This window comes from Hemibagrus wyckioides, linkage group LG09, assembly GCF_019097595.1.
Source record: "Hemibagrus wyckioides isolate EC202008001 linkage group LG09, SWU_Hwy_1.0, whole genome shotgun sequence".
Lineage (NCBI taxonomy): Eukaryota > Metazoa > Chordata > Actinopteri > Siluriformes > Bagridae > Hemibagrus > Hemibagrus wyckioides.
In genome coordinates, this window is record NC_080718.1 from 18,692,486 (window position 1) to 18,710,522 (window position 18,037).

General features: G+C 39.1%; 1 protein-coding gene across 2 annotated transcripts in view; it reads right to left on the reverse strand.

The window, feature by feature from the left end:
* The window catches only part of LOC131359931 (kelch-like protein 29), a 91,107-nt gene extending 73,820 nt beyond the window's left edge, over nt 1–17,287 (reverse strand). For both annotated transcript variants that reach the window (XM_058400084.1, XM_058400085.1), the window contains exons 1-2: nt 17,039–17,287; nt 14,285–14,352 (exon numbers count right to left, since the gene is read on the reverse strand). The gene's annotated coding sequence lies outside the window, so the exon portion shown is untranslated. The remainder of the gene's footprint in view (nt 1–14,284; nt 14,353–17,038) is intronic.
* Nucleotides 17,288–18,037: the final 750 nt, after the last annotated feature.

Sequence of the window (18,037 nt, forward strand, 5' to 3'; positions counted from 1 at the left end):
CAACATCACAGAGAGAGTGCAATCATTGATCTCTATTAATAAAACACCCAAAGGCAACTAAACACTACATTCAGCTTCCTTTCAAAGAGAAGGTGATAATGGTTTCTCAGCACCCACATACCAAGCGCACTCTGCCAAGCGTTCAATTAATTACTAAGAGTTCATAAGTCTCCAGTGCTCCTCCTAGACCAATTAATTCTTCAGCCACTCAGTACACCACCAAATGTGAATAATAGTTACTCGGTAAATAATTTATATTAGGCCCAGTTTGTGCCCTTATAAACTATCCAAAATCTGATCTTCAATCTGACATGCTCAAGAGCCATTTTTCTTGGAACACCCATACTCCAGCTCATTCATGCAATTATTGAATCAGTCAATCATGTGCTAGCAATGCAGCACAGAAAATTGCGCAGATAGAGCTCGAGAGCTTCAGTTAATGTTCACATCAAACACCAGAATGGGGAAAAATGTTGATGATCTCAGTGACCGTGACGTGGTTTTTGGTTGCAGACGGCTGGGTTGAATATTACAGAAACCGATGATCTTCTCTGACTTTCACACGCAACAGTCTCTAGAGTTTACATTGAATGGTGTGAAACACTTAAAACATCTAGTTAGCAACAGTGGCAATATATTCCAATCATGTCAGCCAAGAACATGAATCTGAGGCTACAGTGGACACAGCATCTCGACAAAGCCAGACAGCTGAAAATTCTAAAAAACCAACAAAAAAAAAAGAGACCAGGCAATCTGGCAGTCTTCACCTGAATCTGTGCCCAGTGTAGCCTCAGATTTCTGTTCTTTGCTGACCGGAGTGGTGAAACCTGATGTGGCCTTCTGTGGTTGTAACCCGTTCACATTGTTCGTTCGTTGCGTTGGCTGTTCTGAGTTGCTTTTTTGTTCACCACAGTTGTAACAAGTGGTTACCTGAATCACTGTTACCTTCATGTCAGTTCAATACAGTGACATCTCTTCTGACCTCTCTCATCGCAGGCATTTTTACCTATTGTAATGCTGCTCACTGGATTTTTTTTAGTAGTTGCTGTGTTTGTTTTTCACATCGTTCGGCGCAAACTCTAGAGACTATTGTGCATGAAAATTCCAAGACATCAAGTGTCTCTGAAATACTCAAACCAGCCGATCTGGCACTGTATACATGATTTTTAAGCATTGTGCTGCTGCCATGAGTTGCTTATTGGATAACTGAATATATGAGAATGTTCCTAATAAACTGGCTGGGGAGTGTATATCTCACAATAACATGGAAATCGTTATGTTCTAGTGACAGTTCTTAACAGGCATGCAAAATTAAACTGATATAACATTTACATTAATTACCCCATTTCTGATCTTCCTATTCAGAACACTGTCATTAATAAAGAAATAATTTGTAACTGATGTACAGTATGTATAATGTCTTCCAAAATGAATGGCTCTTTCATGGAGATGAGCAAAAATAAGTTAGATTAGAATGATCCTGCTTCCAGTTGCAAGTTCCTAGAGTTTCTAATTTTCTTGTGCAGAAGTAAAAGCAGTATAAAATATATATTTTCATAGGTAGCTGAAGGCATCAGTAATTTTGCTAGATAATATCTCATAAGAATGTCACACAAGTTTCCTATATATAATTCTGTAAATTGGTCAAATACATATATTTTGCAATTTTTCCAAATGGTGCCAAAAACTCTGCAGCACTCCGTAGGCAGTCATTATATTTAACAGGTCTGGATAAAAAGCTTACCAAGCCTGCAGCAGGATTTAATAGGAAGGACGGGAGATACTCTACAGCTCATTTTATTTTGCAGTATATAATGCTGCACGCACCTAATCGCCATGTCGTCATCGACCTGCACAGATGATTTCACTCAGTGGACATGCTTTAGTCCACCAGGAAAGTCAATTGGCACCATCATGTGCAATCAGCAGCATCACTTTATGAACCACAATGAATTAAAGAAGAAACAATTTTGTCAGTCACTGAGAGACAAAGACATAAGAAAGCTGTATATTTGGTAAAAATACATTGATCATACACTTGAGAGCTGACCAGGAATAAGCCGAAACTATGGAAACACTGTCTGAGAATCTCAGCCTTGAGGAAAATCAGCTGAAAATATATTCAACAGTAAGCCTCTTTACAGGAACACACACACATCTTCGTGTAATATGAAGTGGTTGATCGGATTGAGTTACAATATTAACCCCACTGCACTTTACTACATACTCAGGTTTATCTGTGCTGAGCTGCTTTTTTTTTTAAGCTATGCTTCATTAGTAATGTATGGGTGCCAGTAGGCTGTGGGCAGAAAGCATCAGCAGCCTCCCTGAAGACGTGAGAAACAAGCATGCTGCACTTAGATTGACCTCTCTCATAGTCTACATAGCCAAGTCCTCTGAGTTTTAAAGATAGCAGCAAACGCACGCATGAGCTACATCAATTAGCCCACTTCCCTCTGTTTCCCATACACCGACATGATGCTTCTGTCTCTGAGCTACTCAGATTCGAGGACAGTTTTTCATTTTAATTATTCTACAAGTCTTGATTCAGGTCATGACCATTCTGTAGCCCTATATTAGCACCAGTATAAACATACAGTGACCTACAGAATTATTGGCACCCTTGATGAGCAAAATTACTATTAAAAAAAGCTACCGTTCATTGGTTATTGTTTAAGTTTAAATTTAATTCATCAGTCTTTATAATTAACATCCACATATTTCAGTATATGATAAATAAGAAATTTATTTTTCAGCAGGAAGGAATTAGTGTTAAGTCTATAATGAACTCAGAAATTATCCTGACCTATTAGTTGCTCAGGAGCTCTTGCTTCCACAAAATTGGACTGCAAACAGTTGTAGAAAGGACATTATTTACTGTCCAGTGTCACTCAAATGAGGATGAGGTTCCCTTCTACTGAGCCTGGTTCCTCGCAAGGTTTCTACCTCATATCATCTCAGGTAGTTTTTTCCTTGCCACTGTTGACTCAGGCTTTATTTTAATTCATTATTTCATATTAACTTAATTTTAAACTTTACAATTTTTATTTTATGCCCATTGTGAAAAGTGCTATAGAAATAAACGGAACAGAATTTTTAAATAGTCAAATCGGATGTCAATACTACTGCCACATACGTTTCTGTCATAAATTTTATGCCATAAATTAAAAAGATGAAATATGATAACCATTGTTTTGTCAGAGAAAAAGGTACTTTATTTGTTTTAATAGGGAAGCATTGGGACGGTGGTGGCTCAAGTGGCTAAGGCTCTGGGTCGTTGACCCGAAGATGGGGGGTTCAAGCCCCAGCACCCCCAAGTTGCCACTGTTGGGCCCTTGAGCAAGGCCCTTAACCCTCTCTGCTCCAGGGGTGCTGTATCATGGCTGACCCTGTGCTCTGACCCCAACCTCCAAGGATGGGATATGTGAAGAAAAGAATTTCACTGTGCTGTAATGTATATGTGACATAAAGGCTAATTATTATAAGTATTTTTTAAGAAGGTTCCAATATTTTTTAAAGGCACCGATCAAAACATTAAATATTCCTGATTATGATTTCAGCCTAAGCCACCTAGGGTTTTAAAGAAGGGAGAAAAGGAGCTGGTCCACCGTGTAGTCAAGTGAGCCGTTAAACCTCTAAAACCTCGAAACCTTAATTTACTTCTGCACATGATAAGATCAAGAACACAACACCTTTTAAATAGCTTCTAATCTTTTCCACCTTTTATTCTAGCCAGCCGAAAATTAGATCTGCAAGACCATTCGGAGGGATAAACACGTGGCTAATATGTGGCAGATAAAGACTTTATGTCCGAACATGATTCCTATTTTTTCATCCACCTCTGCTTAACTTGGCAGTGAGCTGCACACAGAAAGGTCAACAGGGTCACACACACTAATGGGGACATTTAGAGGCACCAGACAAGCTGAATGCTCAATGAAAAGAAATTAGAAATGCGTATCGCAAACTATGTCAGGGTTCTACAGGCTGAAGGTTTGACTTAAATGACTACTGAATATTTCAGGGGAAATGTTTCAACTGCAGAGTAATTGAAGAGGCGCACTGCTCAGAGCACAAGTGTGCAAAGAATTTAAATATTCATCAACACGGAGGAGGTTCAGATTTAAATGCCAACTAAAGGAAAAAGTTCAACAAATTGCACTTAACAATTACAACAGAGTCGTAAGTATAGTTCTCTGGATTTTGACTTTACACAAACTGTTAAAGGAGATAAATTTGTACGTTCCGAATCCAAATAAACACACATAAAATGAGGGAAGGCTCCTTGTTTCTGAAATTTTATATGAATAATTTACATCAGGGCTTCAGAGCTCCTTATGGAAACTAAATTATAGCTCAAGTAGAAAAAAAAACATTTTGACAGCAAAACTGAAAACTAATACACCATTTACCCCTGGATGTTTTTGAATTGAGTCGGAATTGTATGATAAAGTTTGATACACTTTTAGTAAAAAAAGATTTTTATTAAAATATGATCGCTATATCACATATTAATACACAAATAAATCTGTTACATTTCTTATGACAGAAAACTGTCTCAATATACAATCATTCCTTGAGCTATATTCTACAGTAACAGTTTTATCCTGGTCAGGGTGATGATGGAGCCGGAACCTATCCCAGGAACACTGGGCTCAAGGTGGAACTATACCCTAGATAGCACATCCACACACACACACACACACACACACACTTATTCATGCCTAGGGACAATGTAGAATAGCCAGTTCACCTATTGGCTGTTTTTTTTGGAGGTGAAAAGAAACCAGAGAACCTGGAAGAAACACACATGAACATGGAATCTCCACACAAACAGCAACCTGAGCTCAGGATGTAACCCGGGGACCATGTAGCTGTCATACACAAAGGACATTTACAATAATTCAAGAAGTCTTCACACATGAGCAAAATGGAAATATGAAAACAAGTGAGCAGAAAAAAAATTAAGTCGGGTCTAAAAATGATGGTGCAGCATGCAACAATGATGCCCTGACATATACAAAGCGAACACATGCCGAAGAGCTGAGTAATAATACGGTTGCGAAGTTGTTTGTCTGTAAGTGTCTTAGCTGTGCGCTTTTTAATGCAGATAATCCCTGTCCCGTAGGTGCATGCTGGTTTAATGGTTAGGACGTTTTCCTCGTGCCTCCAGGGTCAGGGGTTTTCTGACAGGATGGAGGCATGGTTTTCTGCCTCCATCCTGTGTACATGGCGCTTATATGTTCTCCTTGTGCTTCAGGGCTTTCCTCTGGGTACTCTGATTTCCTCTCCTGTGTTGTAGGCTGACTGATATCTCGATATTGTGTGTGCATCCAGGGTCCCACCTCGTGTAGGATAAGCGGTTCAGATGATGGATGGATGATATGATACAGTGGGGTCTTCAAACAATATATTTTTTAATACAGTTACATTATAAGTACAACAACTGGGATTTAATAATAAGACTCTTAAAAGCATATTACTAAACAAAAGCTTTGCATTACAATGTAGCAAACATAATGTGAAGGGTTGCCAAGTCTCTGCAATATTTCCAACCCGACCACATATTAAAGACCATAACCTACCAAAAAATTCTGCCACTGGAAAAAGGAGACACGTTTTGTTTTTGTTCTCTGTGTTTCAATCAATTTACTTTTTCACCCACAACCTTGTTTCCAAGCTATATATACTTTGGCATTAAAAAAACAACCCTGGCAACTCTGCTGGTGTGACTCTCATGGGTGCGTGTCGGAGATCACACAGTTATCTGTAGCTCAAACATGTTTCTTCTCTATACAAAGTAGAGTCTCATATCTATAGCTACGCTACGCTGATTTACTTACCCATATTGGATCAGCCTGGAAATGCAGGAGAGAGAGAGAGAGAGAGAGAGAGAGAGAGAGAGAGAGTGTCTTCATGTTTTCTACATGTTTTGCTTGATGTCAGTGTAGATGTAATGGTATTATATGGTATTTCTGGAGAAGTGTGTTGTTTTTTTATCCTCTATAGCTTCTTCTGATCCGAGATGTTCAACCTTTTTAGAGTGGGTTTAATTAAGTTTCAAAATTTATTACACCACATGTAATCTGAGCGCTATTTTATGCCGGATAACCTTCTTCTATTTGTTGAACATATCGTACGGTACGCAGATGTGCCCCCCCCCCTACTGTTCTGATATCTACAACACGCAGGAAAAGACTAGGTGTAAATGCAGACTAATTAATGCACATTAAACCCCTGTCTTATTACTATTCATCTTAAAACATATTAAAGCATATTGTGAATTATTCATTAACTAGGGTGAAACTAATAGGAAAGACGTGCAGTTATGGAAGTGAGGATGGGAAAGTGGGAGTTTAATGGATTAAATCAAAATGAACATTAAAAATTATTACACTCTTTCCTGGGTCTTGGTGGTAATTTCTTAATGCGTCATTTTTTTTTTTTTTTAGCTCGTTAAATGTTTCCTTATCCTTCATCAAATGGTTCGTAATACAAATTGATTACCTTGTATTTTTAAATAAGATATGACAATAATAGTAGGCAGAAAAGAAGCTGCCATAAGAGAATAAAATACCTTTCTTAGAACATGAGAAAGCAAGATATAAAGATAGCCCTAGCAGGAGGAGGGAGGAAGGAGGAGGGAGGAGAGAGGAGGGAGGAGGGTGGACGTGGCTCTTTGGCCAGCAGTATACAGTCAGCAACACCTGTCCAGATGGCTGGCCAAAAAAGCCTTATTATCACTGTGTCAGCTTTAATCAATACCCTAGTCAGCAAAGAGATTCTGCTGTGCCACAATAACATCTGACATATAGAAACATAATGCACTTAGCAGGATATTGAACATCTACTGCAATAACAGTGAAAAAAAGTAAATTTTATTTATTTTTTTTTACAAAATTTAAGAACCTAACATTTAGCAGTTCAGTAAGTGTGTGTGTGTGTTAGTAAACTAAAAAAATATCAAAATGACTTTTTAAAAAATTTAACATATTAAAAAGCTTAACATTTAACAGTTGAGTAAATGTCTGTCTTTACACACAGATTAAAAGCCCACGTCTTCACCAAGAACCTGAATTAGCCCATTTCATATTTTTTTTTTCAATCCCTTGACTTGAGTATTTTCTTTTTTGATGCCGCACTAACCTTGCTCTAACCTTCCTCTAACAGGGTTTTAGCTCAATGGCATTCTCAGACCTATTGAGCAAACATGAGGATATGTTTTTGAAAGGTACCACGACGCGCTCTGTAAGTCACGGTAGATAAGGGATTCTGCTAAAAGCTGTAAATGTAAATAGGAAACCGTTCGCTCAATTCGACTGATTCGTGTTCGCATGTGCAGCGTGTCAAATAGAAAAGGTTATTTTTAAATGGCGCAGCAAAGCACTTAGCTACATCTATTTCCATATGCAAATCATGTGAAGAGCTTCCAAGTAAAAGCAGAATGTTGGTAGTTCTCAGAAACACTGTCTGTCTGAGAGTTTGCCAGTGCAGCATGCGAGTGTATTAATATACAGGTCAATGCTGGTGATTTACATAGGACACATTATGGTTAACGCATGCCGGAGCCGTGCTCTCTGGCTGTAATCCGATCCGAGTGCTCGTAAAATCTCTTTTTTTCACGCGCTACTGTGAGTGCAGGTCAGGATGAGCGTGTGGGGCAGCAGATGCACCAGCAACCCGGTCTGACACTGATCCACCCTGAGAGGCTCACACCTGCGCACAGTCTCCGTCCCATGCATCAGAAACACGACACCCTGAAGATATATTTAAACATTTGTGCTTCAAACTGTCTGCCGGTGCTTGAATTTATTGCAAAACATAAACCGGGGGAAAGTTACATCATGACCAGGGATGATACAGGAGCAGTAAACATTAAAGAAACCAGGTCATATTTTTACAGAAGCTTGGAGCAAGAAACTAAGATGAAACCACAGCTGTGGGGATTCACCCAGGTTAAACAGTCAATGGCACTCTCAAAGATGGAAAAAGAAGACAAATACCTGCAGGCAAAGAGCTAAAGAATGCCAAGTTAGAGCAGTACCTCAGTTTGATGGCTCGGTTTGTGACTACACAGATCACACCAGTGAACTCACACCTGGCAATTCTGATCAGCTGGAAACTTTTGAAACAGTGCCAATCCTGCAGCTGCCCTGCCGTAACCACTTAAGCACATAGAGAGTAATCAGGAGAGACAAGACCACAGCCCAGGCTCTGTAGTGCTGCCAAACCAGCTCTAATACTCACAATGTCTCCTGCTTTTGATATTGGATCTCATGATAAAACATGTTAAAGCATATTAATTCACCCACCTACTAATTTCCAAGATCCAGGTGAGGACTAGGTGAAGGTGAAAAGCATCAACACTTAATCTGTGCAGTAATATTTATATACATATCTGTCTTAAAACAATCCTGTAATATCCGTTTAAATTGACCGTTATCTATTTAAATTCACTACAAAATAAATACATTTAAAAGAAAAGGATTTTATCCGATAGCATAAAATTTTTCACAGGTAACAAATTATACTTAAAAACTTGAAATCAATAAAGTTATTCTTACTAATCCCTTCTATCCTATGATGAAACATTTCTATCCTGATGGGAGGAGTCTCTTGCAGAATGACACGCCCCCATTGACAAGTCACTAGAACTCACTGAATGGACTGATGAGTATGAGAACGGGATCAATTTTATGCTCCGGCCTTCACAATCACCAGTGAGAGATTTTTTTTGACTGGCGTGTTACACGGCGTTCTCCTCCACCATCATCAGAACACCAGCTGAGGGAAAACCTTTTGAAAGAATGGTGTTTAATACCTGCAGTACAGTTCCAGAGATGTGTCGAAACTAGACCAAGGTACACTGCAGCCGCTCTGGTGGCTGGGTTGTGGATAGGATTTCACACCAGAAAAAAAAAGTAATCACACCAGTGAAAGATTGGAAAGGAACTGTATTGCTGTTTATTTGCGTCATGCAGAAACCACTTCACACTGAAAAGCAAAACCTCTGTTGCGCTGGTAATGTCTTTTGATCCTTTCAGTGAGAAACAGGAATCATGAATTAACACTGTCAGAAGTGAATGTAACACTCTGTTGTGTTGTATTTCACTTGAAATGCAATTACAGCCCTGAGCCATAAATTAAGTTGCCTTTATATGTCACATATACATTACTGCACAGTGAAATTCTTTATTTGCATATCCCATCCTCGGAGGTTGGGGTCAGAGTGCAGGGTCAGCCATGATACAGCACCCCTGGGGAAGGGTGAGTTAAGGGCCTTGCTTAAGGGCCCCAACAGTGGCAGCTTGACGGTGCTAGGGCTTGATCTTCCGGTCAACAACCTAGAGCCTTAACCACTTGAGCTACCTCCTCCCAGCAGCATACTCGTGGCATGATGGTAATCAGAGAAAGGAAACTCACTGGCTCAATGTAGGTGCATTCTTATGAACCACTAATCATCAAGCTTTTAAATCACTACTAAAAGATTTTAAAATGTGCTAGTAAAAGTATAAAAGTTCAGGTTGCGCAGGCACTGTTGAGTTAATAGGCATCAGCTGTTAGCTAAAAGACAAGCTCTTGCTGAGATTTCTTCTGGTACTTAGGACCTACGACAGTAGCATTAACGTGCATAATAACGTTATATTACTCTCATAACATTTCTGTAATACTGAGCAATCGTGAGTCAGGAATACTGTCACTAAAAAACTGGTGTCATTGGTATTTAGGCATACTACTAGCTGACGAAAACATTTACACTCACACTGATCTAATCCTTAGGAATATTGGGTTAGGGACCTCTAAGGCAGTCTCCCTGACATGAAATTTACATTAGAACCGTGGATCATAGCACTGAGGTGTGCAGAAATATAACAGAGTGAAAAATGCATCTGTACAAGTACAGCTACGCTCAATTATACAGAAATATCAAACATACGCATGCATGACAAGCACACTGAAGTCTGAGCAGTGATCCAAATTAGAGAGCTGAAAACAAACCTCCAACACAAGACACGCATCAGTGCATCTGAGAAGCAGACGAAAAGGTGCTGAACTTTCGGATTTTACACATCCAACGCTGTATGGCTTCCTCTGTAAAGTGGTTAGCACGGAGCTCGAGCCTGAGATGACAATTTGGAAAGGTTTTTAATTAATTCACGAGGCATACAGATGGTTCGAATAACCAAATGCGTCCCGAATGAGAGTCTTTACTTTGAGATGTCTACAGTACGGCGCTCATCAGTTCATCTTACAGATTAAGCAATTATATAGAATGTTTAAGCATAAGAGCATAGCATCGTGTTAATGATTTATACGACATCACTAAATCCATATTGTCTGAAATTAAAAGGCGAACACAGCTGGCACAAGTTACAGAAAACAATATTGAGATATATTGAGATACTGAGATGAACACAGCTAGGAAGCACTCGTGTTTTTTCTCGTGTCCCATTTCAATTTTGAATTCTGAAAGAACAGCATCTGAAGAGAGACAACGTCTATTCATTTTGAAAAGGTTTCTATCTGACTTCCAGCCATAAAATGAAATGAAATAAAAACCCCAAGGTGCTGGTGACATACAGCCCTGCTGTGACTGCTGTATGCGTAAAACACAGTCGGCTAATTTAATACAATGCTGCAGCCAAGCCAACATCAGCCACACAGTCAAGTGTATAAGCACGAACATGAAACGATGTAATATAATCAGCCTCCTGACAAACAGAAGCAGTCATCAGTGAAGACCGAAGCAGACATTTACAACAGGGGATCTAATGGGAGCAGCGGCATCAGCGCAGCTATAAGGACAGTAAAACGTATGAATTTGCATTGGATTTACATATATTACTGTGCAATTCAGGTCTTGATTGTTTTAACAGACTGTTTGCTGTCCATAAAAATCGAATCATTCAACCAACCTAATCATTCAGTTCAACCATGGTTGAAATCTGTTTTCACCTCATTAGTCAACATCTTTCTTAACTATATTGAATGGGAGCAGACAGCTGTGGCTAAAGTAGGGGATTTGATTTGCACAAACACAAACGTCTGGAAGTTTAAAAGTCAAGTTTAAAATAGAAGTGCATGAATTACAAGCATATTTCAATAGGATTTACAGAGCTTTGTAGGAAAACCGATGAATTCTTTGTGATCTTTTTAGTGATTCTGGTTGTAGTTTGCTGCTTTGTGCTGTTATTCCTGTGAGCAGTCAGTGGTTGTGTGCCACACTGATGACACATTTCTATTGCAGTTTCTGTGACATTTAAAAAAGTATAATATGATAATTTGTTCTATATAAAACAATCATTTGTGCTACTCTCGTGTTCCTCAAAACTGTTCAAGAACAGACTGATTTTGTGGGTAAAAACCTCATTTCAAGTGTTTCACAAGTGGACTATTTAAGCACTTTTAGATCAGGCCATACCCCTTTTGTCTCGTGATCTCAAGTTTGGAACTCTAACTGACTTCAATTCCTTCCTACTCTCCCGTATTTCTCAAACACAGTTCAAGGTGCTTCCAGGAACTGTTATGTAAAGCTTTGTAACGACAACCTCGAAAAAAATTTCTTCACACAGAAGATGTACATGTAACTGGTTTGAAATGTCTGCCAGTTAACCTGACACACACTTAAGATATTCCCGTAGCATTGACTTACAGCCTTTTTCCCATGTAGATATATTCTGCGTCGTACTTGACTACCTCTTTTTGCCATGTACAAAAAAATGAATGTCATATGCATTGTTTCGGCTATTGTGTATCTCATAAGCAATCAGTTTAATGTTGAAAATCACTCAAATGGCCATGTTAAAAAACCTGGCTCACAGACGGAATTTCATTTATGAAACTTAAAAAAAAAACATTAACTCCACACTCAAAAGCTCCACAGAGATATTCTATAAATCATAACAACCTCTGATCTCATACTTTGGCAAGATTCCATCTATAGTATATTTATATCATTAATTGATGTGCAGGGCGTAGTTTCTTGCCACATGCATCAAACGCCTTAGCCAATTATTCTCAAATGTCTGTATAAACTGACACAACATGTATGCTATTAATGACTAACTGAGAGCTGGGGTTGGTGCCTTTCCTTATTTTCCCCTTCTTTATTATTTATTCCTTTTTTTTTTTTTTGCTTTGAATAATTTTATTATTTTTCTAATATTTATTGCCTAGCACATGCTTAAAAACAGAGATATCTATATTTCTGGCTAACATGTTGTAGTCTTGTTGCAAAAGCTGCAGACTCTCCATGAAATAGTCCTTAGGAAAGACAAGTCGAGGAGTAAAAACCCCCTCAGGGCAGTCTGGTGAGATACAGGTGATGCTAACAGGAATAAACAACAGAAGAGCAACTGTAGATGTCACTACAGAAAAATACATCATCAGAGCAGGGAGAAAGCGTATGACTACAGTGTGTCAACACAAGTCCTTGGCACAGATCCTTGATCAAGTGTAACAACATGCTTCAGTGTCCCATGACTTGTGAAAAAAAAGTGCGGGAATATAGCAAATATCCTGAAATCCTGAAACATGTCTGCAGTAAGTAAATGTATGGTTGTGTACTGTAGCGAATCTGAGCCAGTGTCACTGAGCAGAATGACAGATTTTCAGCAAAAGCTTTTCTGGGCTGTGATGTAAATTTTTGTGCTGACGTGAAGAGAAAAACATTGTCGTAGTCTGGTAATGAATTGAGTTAGCTATAGTCTTCAGAAAAGCCACTTTCTCAAGCTGTGAACTTGGCCCACTTTCATATGCGCCTCAATAACATTAGCAAAAGCAATTAACCTTTAGCCCGCAGCCGTACAGTTAGAGTGGTGCGAAAATTCCCTCCTCTCATTTTGATCTGATGCTTCACAATGGAAACAACTATGACAAAAGTATGTGATTAGGCACGCAACAGAACAAATACTTCTCTAGTACTTTCCTTTTACCTGAATTACTATACGTGACGCTCAGTTGTGATTCCGTACTCGTTAACCATATGCATGTAAATACATAATAACTACACAATCACACAGAAATGAAGTAGAAATGAGAAAAATTACCAGCCATGCCAGCTGTACAAGGTTATCGAGGTTACTCTGAAAATGTACTTTGTAATTGGCTTGACTTCAGCCAAATGACAAATTTACTTTGAGAAATAAACCAATATAAAATGACCTACACTGCCACTCAAATACGGCAAAAAACACCCAACATTTTAGCATTTTTGAGACTTGAAAATGACTTAAAATAATAAATAGTAATCAAAATACAGGTATAAGTGACTCAATTAATATTTCCTGAATTGAGAAATTATTGGTATTTAATCAGAACAATCTGAATCTAATCTATTTATGCCCTTATAGCACACACTGTATACAGGATATTCGCTTTACAGTTAATACTAGGGTCTTTAGATCCTGAGAGGGAAAGGAAATTACTTGACTGCATGTCACAAACACCTTTGTATGTAAAAAAATATTTGGGTAAGATTTTTGCATGGTTTTTATTTGATATATTTTCCAAATATTGCTTCCTGCTAATTCTTTCCTTTGTACTTTGATCCCCAATGATTGCATGATGTATTCGGGAATTACGCGAATGCATTTCTTTCGACCAAAAATTACTGGACGTAAATCTAATGACAATATTAAAGTATAAATTATCCTAAACCACAGAGGCAGTACTCCATATTATATTAAACATATTATATTAGTTTAATGCAGGAATTCTCCTTTAATAATGATCTACTTTCACTCACTATGTAAAGTAAAAGCTGTGCATCCCCCTTTAGCCCAAAAAGAGATATTTATTGCAAACAGATATTTATTCCCTTTCTGTGAATTTTCCCTGTAATCTGCATCTTTACACCTTGACACATGGCGATTAAGCTGTCTTGAGCTAAGAGGCAAAGGAGCAGGCACCCCTATGTGCGAGACAGCATCACAGCAGGGATCCCAGAATGATATCTCTCCAACTCAAACAGCCCAGCTCACATCAGCCCAGTCAGACACGCCATCCAGCTTTCATACTATAAAACCTGCCCTGTGACCCGAGCTGTCAGACACATAGCGATAGTCAGAAAAAGCTCAAACGCAGCCGTTTTCAAACTGACTTCAAAGCGTGTGAACACAATGATGTTGGTTCGGCAGTAGAGCCTGAGCATGCTTTTAATGCTTTTATCAGAAAGGATCAGGTTGTCAAAAAATATTTTTTTGATCGAACTTCTGGAAACAAACGTGTAGATAAAATCCTATGAAATAATACAAAAATGCTAAACTAATCCAAAGTCGCTTACCACGCAGGGTCTCGGATGGATGCACATTACAGTCAGCAGTGGGTTTTTTCCACCAAAGCGCACAGCTCCTGTTGAAGACAAAGCAGAAATGTAAATATTAAATTCTTGACATACATGTCCAATTCCTTAGATAAACAAAACATTTTCCAAAGGAAACTTAAACCACCATAAAACCCAAAAAGATCATTTATAAAAAACAACAATCATTTTAGAGATTTTTTAGAGAAATCCAAGTATCTACTAAAAATGAAGAAAAATATTATTCCAGTTGTTCGGTTTGTTTTATAAACAAGCTAGCTTAAACTATTCACTGGAATTTCGTTAACACTAATTATAGATGCAATTCACTAAATAAGAAGAGTACAGCCATGAGGCCCCAAGCCACGAGGTACAAGCGCTCAGAGTCACAGCCCGGTTTAGACGCATTACTATGAGAACATCAGTAAAGGCACAGCCTCTGCTCTTTGCGCTGTTTTCAGGCATGAACTATTCATAGACGGGACATCCATTAGACGGTGCAGAACCTGCAGATCCACAACAATTACTGAACCCTTAAGGCTTTTCTGCCCCTATCAGCAAAGGCATTACCCAATTAAGACTCTTTCTGTGCTGAAGGGCTGTCAACAAGCTTTTAATCATTTCCGTCTTTTTCTGTAAATCCACCAAGGACATGATGGCAAACTCCATCATTTAAAGCAGGGTATTCATCAACAAAATATAGAACGCAGCTGAGAAGTGAGTGCTTTGCCTTTCAATACAGCCTCCAGAAATAATGTACACAAAACTAAGCCTTTTTAATGGCATGTCAGGAGGTGGTTTTTCTCGGGAAAATGTATCAGATCTACCAACGGCGCTTTGAATGTAACGGCACAGTGGATGTCTTTAAAAAATGACTTTTATATCATTTTCAGCTCCATACCCAGCACACAAACAAAAGCAGACAGATGGCGTGGTGTGGCGTGGTGCTGTTCCTGCTATTCCATCTCATGAGGTGTCTGTAAAAATGCGGTGTTATAAGAAGATGGATGTGAATATTCATGCTGGAGATCTGGCTCACCTGTCAGGCGGCAGAATCCTATGATAATGTAATGCATAAAACGGAATATGCATTATTTATTATTTAAACAGTTTGACTTATGTATTTCTATCGCGATTAACATGCAAGTGTTGAAAATATAACAAACCCAGACGGGAGTCAACATTTAGTTTGAAATCATTTCAATAATAATCCTACAGCAGAAGTGTGCCAAATATTAATGAGATGCATGACTGGTTTGATTTTACACTAAAGCTGAGCAGAGTGAATGCTGATTTTATTGCTACAAAACATTAATGTATACATGTATCTATTGATTAGGTGGTTTTATTAAATGGCTGTGAAATTTGTTTTTCCTCATGTGACAAAGATAAGCTAGATATGACCATTTACATGCCCTAAATAGTGTATCAATATTAATGAAAATAATTGTGGATCTAAAAGTCATCTTTAAAAGCCACTGCCATCAATTACTGCACCTGAACTAAAGCAAAAAAAAAAAACGACCTGCTTCCCTTTACTGACTGAATAAAAAACCCAAAATGCAAGCCAGCTTTTAAACAAGTAGAAAATACAGCATCATTTATGCAGTTTCAGATTTGGCAGAACATTGTGATTATCTACAATCACATGACAGTCATGAAGCTCTGTTTAATTTAACATACATTAGTGGCTTGTGAATACCGCACAATTAAATGTGTTAGGTCAATCTCTTACATGAAACCGTTCCAAAGCTTCAAGTGACACCTTACATTAAACACACACACACACACACAATGAATTAAGTGAACACTGATCACTCTAAGAGCTCTGAACGGTGAAACTGAAACTATTTGTTTTTCTACTTCACAAATGACTTCACTAACATTCCAACATAGGTCCTTCATCAATAATTCATCATCGCATTACCAGCACATTCATTTGCAGGTAAAGCAAAACAAATCACTCAAGAGAAATCAATACATCACACGCCCCATCAGATATGAAAACATCGGCCAGGCACGATTAGATAAAACACACAGTGAACACTGAGAGAAACAGAGGGAAAGAGCCGAGGGCACACACAGGAACACTTCTGTTATTGTACAGAACTGTGTGCTCACCTCTGACTTCTCAATGATGCTGCTGTAATTGAATACAATCTAATGTAATCTGCTTGGACATGGACACAAAATGTATACACTAAACATAAGCTTTACACTCTTCATGTCCTCATTTCACCCCTTTGTTTTGTGTTGGATATACACTGGCCATTACAACCTTAAGTCTGTATTATTAATGACAAGCCAAGTTCTACAGCTTTCCCATCACAATCCTGGTCTGGAAGAGAGCCAACATACTCCTCAAACCCTGTACATTAAAATAACTGTGGGGAGGGGGGGAAAGCCTTCAAGAATGCAATCTAAAGTTGATCATCAGATGTATAAGCAGCTGTGGACCAGCTGTCATGAACAAGTGAAAATATTACTTTAGTATTGTCTATAAACAATGCCACTGGCATCCCTGAGCATGCATGTAGTAAAAGTTTGTGCAGGATTGAGGTTGCTGTGAAGTCGGCCAGTAAATCAGTGGGACAGCATCTTCCACTGTGCCAGCTTTAAGCTTTTAAGCTCTTTTAATCACAGCTTAGTGCACAGTGCAGTAAGAAACAGGATGTCTCCTCTGGTTAGTATAACTGTCCCCTTCTGCCATAAGAAACCCTTCACATGCGCTCTTACCTTCTTAACTGCCTCTCCAATCGGCGTTCTTGTATTTGTGCGGCTGTTTAATTGTAACACTCTCTCTGACACACTCCTCGCTTTTGTTTCATTGTGCCATGAATCTGTGTTCTTGATCAGGACCAGCTTTCCGCTCGGAACGGAGTAGTTGGTGTTGCCGATGTAAATGCGCCCGTGTCTGCTCGCTTGTGTCACGAAGCGTCCAAGAAGCGCGCGACTCAAGCCGATGCCCTGCGCGCGCCTTTCCGCTCGCTGTTTCGCTGTGTGAGTGGGCGTGGTGACAGCGGGATCACGTGAGCCGCTGCGCTATGGCCCCGCCTCTTTTTTTTTAAGCGAACGCACGCGTCTCTAAACATTTTAGAGAAGTCGCACAGCGCCGCCTAGTGGATTTATATACAAGCTTTGGGAAATTATGCCGAATCTTTGCTTGGAGCTTTGTTCCAGGACACCCTATGGTGTGAATTGCTAGGGGACAGACCATTTAAAAAGGATGCTCTCTCTTCTCACACACTCTCTCTCTCGCACGCACGCACACACAAACACACACACATACTTCCACACACACTTTGTAAACCTGCATAAATGAAAACAGTAAAATAATAGCCACATAGCGTCTACATAGTGCAGAATGTCAGCACTGAATGAAAAGTTAAAGTGAATGTGGAAGTTCTACCTTAAAAACAGAAAAATATTTTTATAAATAAGGGGGATTCATCTTATCTGAAGACTTGCAAATGATACATGAGCCTACATACCCCTGATCAGGCATAACATTATGACTGCCTAATATTGTGTTGGTCCCTCTATTGATACCAAAACAGCCCTGACCTGTCATGCACCGTGTATTCTGACACCTTTCTATCAGAACCAGCATTAACTTCTTCAGCAATTTGAGCAACAGTAGCTTGCAGGCCAGCCTTCACTCCCCACGTGCATCAATGAGCCTTGGCCGCCCATGACCCTGTCGCCGGTTCACCACTGTTCCTTCCTTGGACCATT